The sequence below is a fragment of the Procambarus clarkii genome, chromosome 1, assembly GCF_040958095.1.
Source record: "Procambarus clarkii isolate CNS0578487 chromosome 1, FALCON_Pclarkii_2.0, whole genome shotgun sequence".
Lineage (NCBI taxonomy): Eukaryota > Metazoa > Arthropoda > Malacostraca > Decapoda > Cambaridae > Procambarus > Procambarus clarkii.
In genome coordinates this window covers 6122557-6131846 of record NC_091150.1, presented here as the reverse complement: position 1 = coordinate 6131846, position 9290 = coordinate 6122557, and positions in this window count along the sequence as shown.

Below are 9290 nucleotides of genomic sequence, written 5' to 3'. Positions count from 1 at the left end.
TAGTAAAGATGGTTACAGTGATGCCGATTGTGTGTAGTAAAGATGGTTACAGTGATGAAGGTTGTGTGTAGTAAAGATGGTTACAGTGGTGAAGGTTGTGTGTAGTAAAGATGGTTACAGTGGTGAAGGTTGTGTGTAGTAAAGATGGTTACAGTAATGAAGGTTGTGTGTAGTAAAGATGGTTACAGTGACGAAGGTTGTGTGTAGTAAAGATGGTTACAGTGGTGAAGGTTGTGTGTAGTAAAGATGGTTACAGAGATGAAGGTTGTGTGTAGTAAAGATGGTTACAGTGAAGGTTGTGTGTAGTAAAGATGGTTACAGTTGTGAAGGTTGTGTGTAGTAAAGATGGTTACAGTTGTGAAGGTTGTGTGTAGTAGAGATGGTTACAGAGATGAAGGTTGTGTGTAGTAAGGATGGTTGTAGTGATGAAGGTTGTGTGGGTGTGTGTAGTAAAGATGGTTACAGTGATGAACGTTGTGTGGGTGTGTGTACTAAAGATGGTTACAGTGGTCAAGGTTGTGTGTAGTAAGGATGGTTACAGTGATGAAGGCTGTGTGTAGTGAAGATGGTTTCACTGCCCAGGTGAGGCTTGAGTATTCAGCACTAGCACTGAACCCACACCTTGTGAAGCAGAAACTAAAACTTAAAATAATTCAAAGTTTACAATTAGATCGTAGGTGACTTGAGAGGCTTGAGCTTTGAGGACAGGATGAGAAAACTCTCCCTCACGACCTCTATGGAGAAACAAGGATTGCTACATTCACAATCCTAAGGGGAAGAGTCCAAGTGAATTAAGGAAGCCAACTTAAATTAAAGAGAGGATAGGTAATATGAACGTCATTGCAAGTTGTACAAAGAGTTGAGTTGAAGAGAAGTAAGGAAGTTGTGGCACCTTGTACGGGGGTCGGACACTGGAGTGCAGAGGAGGAAGAGCTTGGTGAAGTCAATTCCATCCATAACTTTAACAAAACTAAATTGAGATGAAACTAACGCGTCAGATATTTGATGTTAGGAGGCGACCAAGAATAAAGAACAAGGTCTTATATGCCAATAGTCACTGATAGGCAACCCTTCGCTTCCTCTCCTCCTCATCTGACACCTCCCCTCCTCCTGCGCCTCAGACTCCCCCTCCCCCCTCACTGTGGGATCACGCTGGTACCTCACACCTCACACCAGGTCACACTGGTGTAGCACAATAACAGTGCCTCACATTCACCGCCCAACAAACAGCTCACCTGCTGTTTACGACCAACTGAGCGGAGAATAATGAAGCCCCAGCCGGTAATTAAGACATGACACCTGCCTCATATACCCACCTGTCTGCTGCCTCCAGCCACTCCCTGCTGGCCTCCAGAGTCATGTGGTGCACGAGCTGACGGTAAGCACAAGGGCGCCATCAGCGACACGCAGCCCACTACCCCGGACGCTGCTGGATGACTGAACATATTTGGCCCAACTCTCTAGCACAGCTGCAGACACATAGGAAGTGAAGGCAGTTGCAATATCAGGAGAAACTCGTTGCAGCGGCAGTAGGTGAACTAGACACGGTGTGCACTGTGCAGCTGCTCCGTAGCCGTGATAAACACCCGCTGGCTCGGGGCGAGGAACACGGCGCCTACACTCCCCCACCAACTCTCTCACTCACTTCATCAACATTACTGTAGCACAACATGATACAACTACATGACGTAATTACGGTGTTATGAAAGTGGGGAGGTGCAAAAGGGGAAGGTGGGGAAAGAGCAGTGGGTGAAGGAGGGGGTGGTGCAGTGGGTGAAGGTGGGGTGGTGCAGTGGGTGAAGGTGGGGTGGTGCAGTGGGTGAAGGTGAGGTGGTGCAGTGGGTGAAGGTGGGGTGGTGCAGTGGGTGAAGGTGAGGTGGTGCAGTGGGTGAAGGTGAGGTGGTGCAGTGGGTGAAGGTGGGGGAGGTGCAGTGGGTGAAGGTGGGGAAGGTGCAGTGATGAAGAAGGGAGAGGTGCAGTAGGTGAAGGCAGGGTGGTGCAGTGGGTGAAGGTGGGGGAGGTGCAGTGGGTGAAGGTGGGGGAGGTGCAGTGATGAAGAAGGGGGAGGTGCAGTAGGTGAAGGCAGGGTGGTGCAGTGGGTGAAGGTGGGGGAGGTGCAGTGGGTGAAGGTGGGGGAGGTGTAGTGATGAAGAAGGGGGAGGTGCAGTAGGTGAAGGTGGGGTGGTGCAGTGAGTGAAGGTGTAACGGGGGGTGGGGAGAAATGGCTCTCTCTTGTCCATTATTCCAACCCCCCAGTTAACTAACGAGTTCGGGGGAAACAGCTCTCTCTAGTCCGTTATCCCGTCCTCAGTTAGCTAACTATTCTAGAGCACCTCCAGAGTTCCTACGGCAACCTCTCTCGTTCCATACCTTGTAACCTAGGTATTTGACTACCTAGGTGCGGGGACTACTAGGCGCCTTAACTTGATCAGCTACCCGAAACTCTAGAATACATTTCACTGCCACAAACGTTTAAAAGAAACGAAAGGGAAGAGATAAATAATGAAGTAATTAGTGAGGGTGTGGGGTGAGAGAGGTAGAGAAGTGGGAGGAGCGAGGAGGGTCATTAGTTGAAAGTGAGAGTTTGGAGAGGGGTGGAGGGAGAGGTGTAGATAGATAGAAGTAGAAGAGTAGATAGTAGAAGTAGAAGAGTAGATAGTAGAAGAAGAAATGCTGCCACCATCCATTCAAGACCATTACATACAAGACAAGGAATGGAACTTGTCTGTATCACAATATTCTCAAAAGAGGTTATAAAAAGGTCATTATTAGTATGTTCCATCTTTCATGTACTCATTAAGTCATGAAACCACAGAGGCTTTCTCATCTCAACTCAAAACTCTAGGGAACAAAGTTAAAGACAATTTAAACCAATAAATTCATAATTATATTTCACATGAAGTATCATAATTTAAGCAATTCCAATGTTCAAGATTAATATGCCAAGTGAGCCATCATCCAAGAATTCAAGAACCCAACAACTTGACTGCCCCTGATCCTCACACAACACTTGTAAACACGACCAAGTCACCTTAATGTTCAACTCACCAAATGTCTGCCTATAGCTGGATAGAGATGGAGGGGGGGGGGGGGGGTCTGAAGTTGACAGAGACTGTCCCGCCCCGCCGGCATGACAGCCTCCCTGGCTAGACCGTCTTCTCCTCTGCTTTGCTGGCTCCTCTCTCCTCTATGCTCTGCTCTCCGATTATATATTGGGGAACCTAGTAACTAACTCTGCCCACAAGTAGATAGCCTCAGGCACTCTACCAAGCCACTCCTTAAACGTCAGCATGTTTGAAGGCCAATTATCAGATTCGCAGAAGCAAGGTGGAATTCGCATGATCTGACCTCAGGTCAACTTGAGGTCATTAACGCTTAGAGGTGTGAGACTCAGGCCGACAACCTGGCGCCTCTCAAATCCTTGTCTGAGACTCATATATCTCTAAGTATGATTAAATAAAACTAAACCAAACACCTTACGGTGTTACATCTCCCCTTCTCCCCGAAATAAAGTTTTTGCAACACTGCTGAAGCAAGCTAGCTGTATGCAATAACTTTATGAACTGAAAAAAATACATCCTAGCTAAACAAATATACATCATCCTACTCTAAAAAAATAAATATTTAGACAGACGTCCATTGTCTCTGGCTGGGCGACGTCACTGCTTGGTCTTGTAGATAGTCCTGTACCATATTTCTTCAACACAACTGCCTCTGTCGCTTCTCCGTCGTTAACACACAACAACCCTTGGCCAACCAGGTAGCCGTTACTTCTTGCACTGCGCACAGGACCATGGAATTTAGTTGTCCCAGCTGATCTGTAATTGGCCCTACGTCAGTCACCATGAGAGACGTATATTGGGGTTCTTCACAGCTATAGGGACTACAAGTTTCGAGACCTCCATATAGTTGCCACCAGTAGAAATCCCATCCTACTTTTCTCCTCCCTGTTGCTCCAGCACGCCTCCTTCAGAGAGCCACTTCTGACGGCTACATCAAGTCCGCTCGACACAGGAGGAATCACTCAACAGAGCAACATGCTTGCAGGAGGGGCGGCCAGTTAAGGCAAATGATTCTGTCTTGCAAGTACGCTCCATGCAATGATGCTGTGTTACGAACCCGGATCCGAGGTTCGTGCACGGAGCCGTGACAACCTGCGCCATCTGTGGGTCAGCTCCCGAAACCCCCGCCAAACGGACGACGACACCTGGTGAGGACAGCGTGTACTGGCCTCGAGGACCAGTTTCCAGTCTGGTTCAGCGCTCAACACCGCCGCCACTGACCTCTGGTGAGGTGGTGCTTCGACGACAGCGCAATCTATGGACTGGATACGTCAGGTGTTTGTGCCCGAGCCTGTAAGTGAGGTGTTGTAGTGTCCTAGTTATTGATGACGTGTCTGCTTACAGAGTCGACCTGGGACCGCTGTGTTGAAGGTTGAGTCAGTCTACCCGAGGCAGCCAGTCTCCATACTTTGAACCTAGCTGCAGCTGTTGTGAAGTCGTCCCCCCCGGAAGAACACTGTGGTGTGTTAGCCTGCCAGTGGAGTGGCAGTAAAAGGATTTACCCGGGACCTACTGTTGGAGACGATCATCCACTGGGGTACTGAAGACAGGAGAGTGATTTGTGGTGTCACACGAGGCTCCTGTCTAGGGCGTTCCCCATTTATCGTTCGTGGAGTGGCCGTACCAGCCTTGTTGGCTCAGAACCTGCCAGCAGACCAGCTGGACGTGTGGTTGACGGCCTCCACGGCGGTGCCCCCAGTGGACCTGTGTTTTGGCTGACCTGTGGCCAGGGTAGACTCAACTTCTTTGGAGAATTAATTGTGAGGCCACGAAGAAAGCACCAAGGATTCGGCACCGAGAGTTATGGCACCAGCGTCTTCAGCAGAAGACATCGATTGTGGATTAATCCCCTTGTAAAGTGTTAATACCCCTCCACCCTTGTGCACTCTTTTGTTTTATATATTTAATCGGTGATGGTGAAAATTATAATATTAAGTTCTTAGCTTTCTTTCCCTACTCCCTTTAAGTTACTTGCGTCACGGATCTCATCCCTTGATAGCCTTCTGGCTTGGGAACGGATATCTATATCTGACTCTAACAACATCAGAGTGAGAACCCCGTTGCGTCCCGAGAGGGTCGTAACATGCTGACACCAGCAAGGGACACTAGGCATCGTGTCTCACTCAGCTTGTCTTATCTTCTCCTCTTCTTTCTTCTCTCTTTTCTCTTCTTTCTTCTCTCTTCCTCCTCCCATGGGTCTTTGACAAGCGACTTGGGGTCCGTCTATCCTGGGGTCCATCCTGGATAGACCGATGTTGGTAGGACAGACTGGAGTCGTTGTTGTTCCTCTTTCATCTTTACTGGGTCGTCTGGGGTCGTCTGCAGATCGACCTGGGGTCCACTGGGGTCCGTCCGTCTTGGGGTCCACTGGGGTCCGTCCGTCCTGGGATCCACTGGGGTCCAGTCCATCCTGGGGTCTACTGGGTAGACCATTTTAACTGCCCGAGAGGGCTGCATCTTGGGGGTCCCCCGGGGTGGTGGTGGTGGTGGTGGAGCCATGACATCCAGGTAGTGGGCTGGTGATAAACGCCCGTGAGTTTGGTACAAGGCAGCCGTCTCCCTCTTCTGTGTATGCGCGCTTCTCCACTGGCTCCAACCTGGGAATGAACATAAAGGCAACAATACCCGTGTTCCAAAATGTTGTGTGACCCTGCAAGTTGTATAGGGTTCACACAGTCCAATCAAAACGCTCTCAACCTGGCAACGACTACACTTAAATTTTAAAAATGCAATTAACACTGAATGATATTGACTTGGTGGAACATAAAACAGTAACAGAGTAAAGTTTAGAGAAGAGAGAATAAGGTCGTCACTGCTTTTAACTTGTCACTAAACGAATCTCCACCAAAAATATCAATACTAATAGAGACAAAACACTAGCCTAACTTAACTATACCGTTCCCAATCTTACGTACTTAAATATCCGTTACTCCCACCCTTAACCTACAGCCACCTACGTGACCCAGAGTGTTTCCCTGCTTCTCCGCAGGTCCACAACTCCAAACTTTTGCCACCCCTATGACCAGACTATCTAACGTCGAGCGTCCCCAACGTGAAGTCTACTGACATACTAAGCCTCCATGGCTAGCATGTTGTACAATACCAGTACACCTCGGGTTATTGCGTTCAAATGGAGTAAAACAGTCGATCACAATAATCTGAGCAGAACCACCACTTAAAACTACTTAAGAACTACACCTGCCACTCCCCAACTGACCTGGCAACCAGCGGAGGCTGGGTGTCCCCCTGGGACTTGCGGGGTCACCTGTCACACTCAGCTGACCTGCACTACCACCAACCACTAAGTTCCCAAATCGCCAAAATTATCACTAACATAAATCACTACACACGCAAGTTCTGGTGACCATTATCTGAACTTCACAAAACTCACAAAATCACTAAAACACATCGCCAGAGAATCACTATCTGCTAACCTGAAAAACTCGCTAACTTGCGAATATTAAACACCCGTCAAGATAAACACCCTGATAGCGCCTGAGTAGCAAAAGGACACATGGGACTGAACAATGTTAAACTAATACCTGTTACATTAAACATTGTTCAACACCGCTGACATCATTGTAACAGGGGTGGGGTAAATGGCTCTCTCTTGTCCATTATTCCAACCCCCCAGTTAACTAACGAGGTCGGGGGAAACAGCTCTCTCTAGTCCGTTATCCCATCCTCAGTTAGCTAACTATTCTAGAGCACCTCCAGAATTCCTAAGGCAACCTCTCTCGTTCAACACCTTGTAACCTAGGTATTTGACTACCTAGGTGCTACGACTACAAGGCGCCGTAACTTGATCAGCTACCCGAAACTCTACAAAGAACTCTAAAATACATTTCACTGCCACAAACGTTTAAGAGAAACGAAAGGGAAGAGATAAATAATGAAGTAATTAGTGAGGGTGTGGGGTGAGAGAGGTAGAGAAGTGGGAGGAGCGAGGAGGGTCATTAGTTGAAGAGGGGAGGAGGGAGAGGGGTGGAGAGTTTGGAGAGGAGTGGAGTTAGAGGTGTAGATAGATAGAAGTAGAAGAGTAGATAGTAGAAGTAGAAGAGTAGATAGTAGATGAAGAAATGCTGCCACCATCCATTCAAGACTATTACATACAAGACAAGGAATGGAACTTGTCTGTATCACAATATTCTCAAAAGAGGTTATAAAAAGGTCATTATTAGTATGTTCCATCTTTCATGTACTCATTAAATCATGAAACCACAGAGGCTTTCTCATCTCAACTCAAAACTCTAGGGAACAAAGTTAAAGACAATTTAAACCAATAAATTCATAATTATATTTCACATGAAGTATCATAATTTAAGCAATTCCAATGTTCAAGATTAATATGCCAAGTGAGTCATCATCCAAGAATTCGAGAACCCTACAACTTGACTGCCCTTGATACTCACACAACACTTGTAAACACGACCAAGTCACTTTAATGTTCAACTCACCAAGTGTCTGCCTATAGCTGGATAGAGATGGAGGAAAGAGGGGGTCTGTAGTTGACAGAGACTGTCCCGCCCCGCCGGCTGACAGCCTCCCTGGCTAGGCCGTCTTCTCCCTCTGCTTTGCTGGCTCCTCTCTCCTCTATGCTCTGCTCTCCGAGTATATATTGGAGAACCTAGTAACTAACTCCGCCCACAAGTAGACAGCCTCAGGCACTCTACCAAGCCACTCCTTAAACGTCGGCATGTTTGAAGGCCAATTATCAGATTAGCAGAAGCAAGGTGGAATTCGCATGATCTGACCTCAGGTCAACTTGAGGTCATTAACGCTTAGAGGTGTGAGACTCAGGCCGACAACCTGGCGCCTCTCAAATCCTTGTCTGAGACTCATATATCTCTAAGTATGATTAAATAAAACTAAACCAAACACCTCACGGTGTTACAAAGGTGGGGGAGGAGCAGTGGGTAAAGGAGGGGGTTGTGTAGTGGGTGAAGGTGGGGGAGGGGAGGTGCAGTGGGTGAAGGAGGGGGAGGTGCAGTGGGTGAAGGAGGGGGTGGTGCAGTGGGTGAAGGTGGGGGCGGTGCAGGGGGTGAAGGTGGGGGAGGTGCAGTGGGTAAAGGTGGGGGAGGTGCAGTGGGTGAAGGTGAGGGGAGCTGCAGTGGGTGAAGGAAGGGGAGGTGCAGTGGTTGAAGGAGGTGGAGGTGCAGTGGTTAAGGTGGGGGTGGTGCAGTGGGTGAAGGAGGGGGTGGTGCAGTGGTTAAGGTGGGGGTGGTGCAGTGGTTGAAGGTGGGGGAGGTGCAGTGGATGAAGGAAGGAGAGGTGCAGTGGGTGAAGGAGGGGGTGGTGCAGTGGGTGAAGGACGGGGTGGTACAGTGGGTGAAAGTGGGGGAGGTGCAGTGGGTGAAGGAGGGGGTAGTGCATTGGGTGAAGGACGGGGTGATGCAGTGGGTGAAAGTGGGTGAGGTGCAAGGTGAGAAGGGAACTTTGGACAGGAAATCCCCTGTAACACTTTGTCCTGAACGACCCTGGAACACGTCACACATGAGGAACATGGAGCACATTATCCTGAAGAGGCACGGAACATGGTATCATGGCGAGTCCAAGAGCAAATAACAATCAATATCCCATGGAACATATACAGAAGAGGCACTGAAAAGTTCAGCTTGGAAAGCTTTTGAACACATCGTCCAGGTGAGCCTTGGGAAATAGTATTTTCGAAAACCTTGGCGTTGGGTGGTAAGTGTAGGGTACTGGTGGTGAGGAAGGTGGAGCAGGGTAGTCTAGGCTTTTGGTGATGAGGATGGTGGAGAAGGGTAGTGTAGGCTACTGGTGATGAGGAAGATGGAGTAGGGTAGTGTAGGCTACTTGTGACGAGGAAGGTGGAGCAGGGTAGTGTAGGCTACTGGTGATGAGGAAGGTGGAGCAGGGTAGTGTAGGCTACTGGTGATGAGGAAGGTGGAGCAGGGTAGTGTAGGCTACTGGTGATGAGGAAGGTGGAGCAGGGTAGTGTAGGCTACTGGTGATGAGGAAGGTGGAGCAGGGTAGTGTAGACTACTGGTGATGAGGAAGGTGGAGCAGGGTAGTGATGGGTGGGTCAATACACCATAATGGTCCTTGTTCACCAAACCTGCAATTATCCAGGATTGATAAAACAAGCAATATCAGTTGAAGTTTTTCGTGCTCACAGTCCCAGTGGCCTCAGTGTTGTGACGCTTCATCAGTGTTGTCTATGTGTGTTGTGATGCTTCATCAGTGTTGTCTGTGTGTGTTGTGACG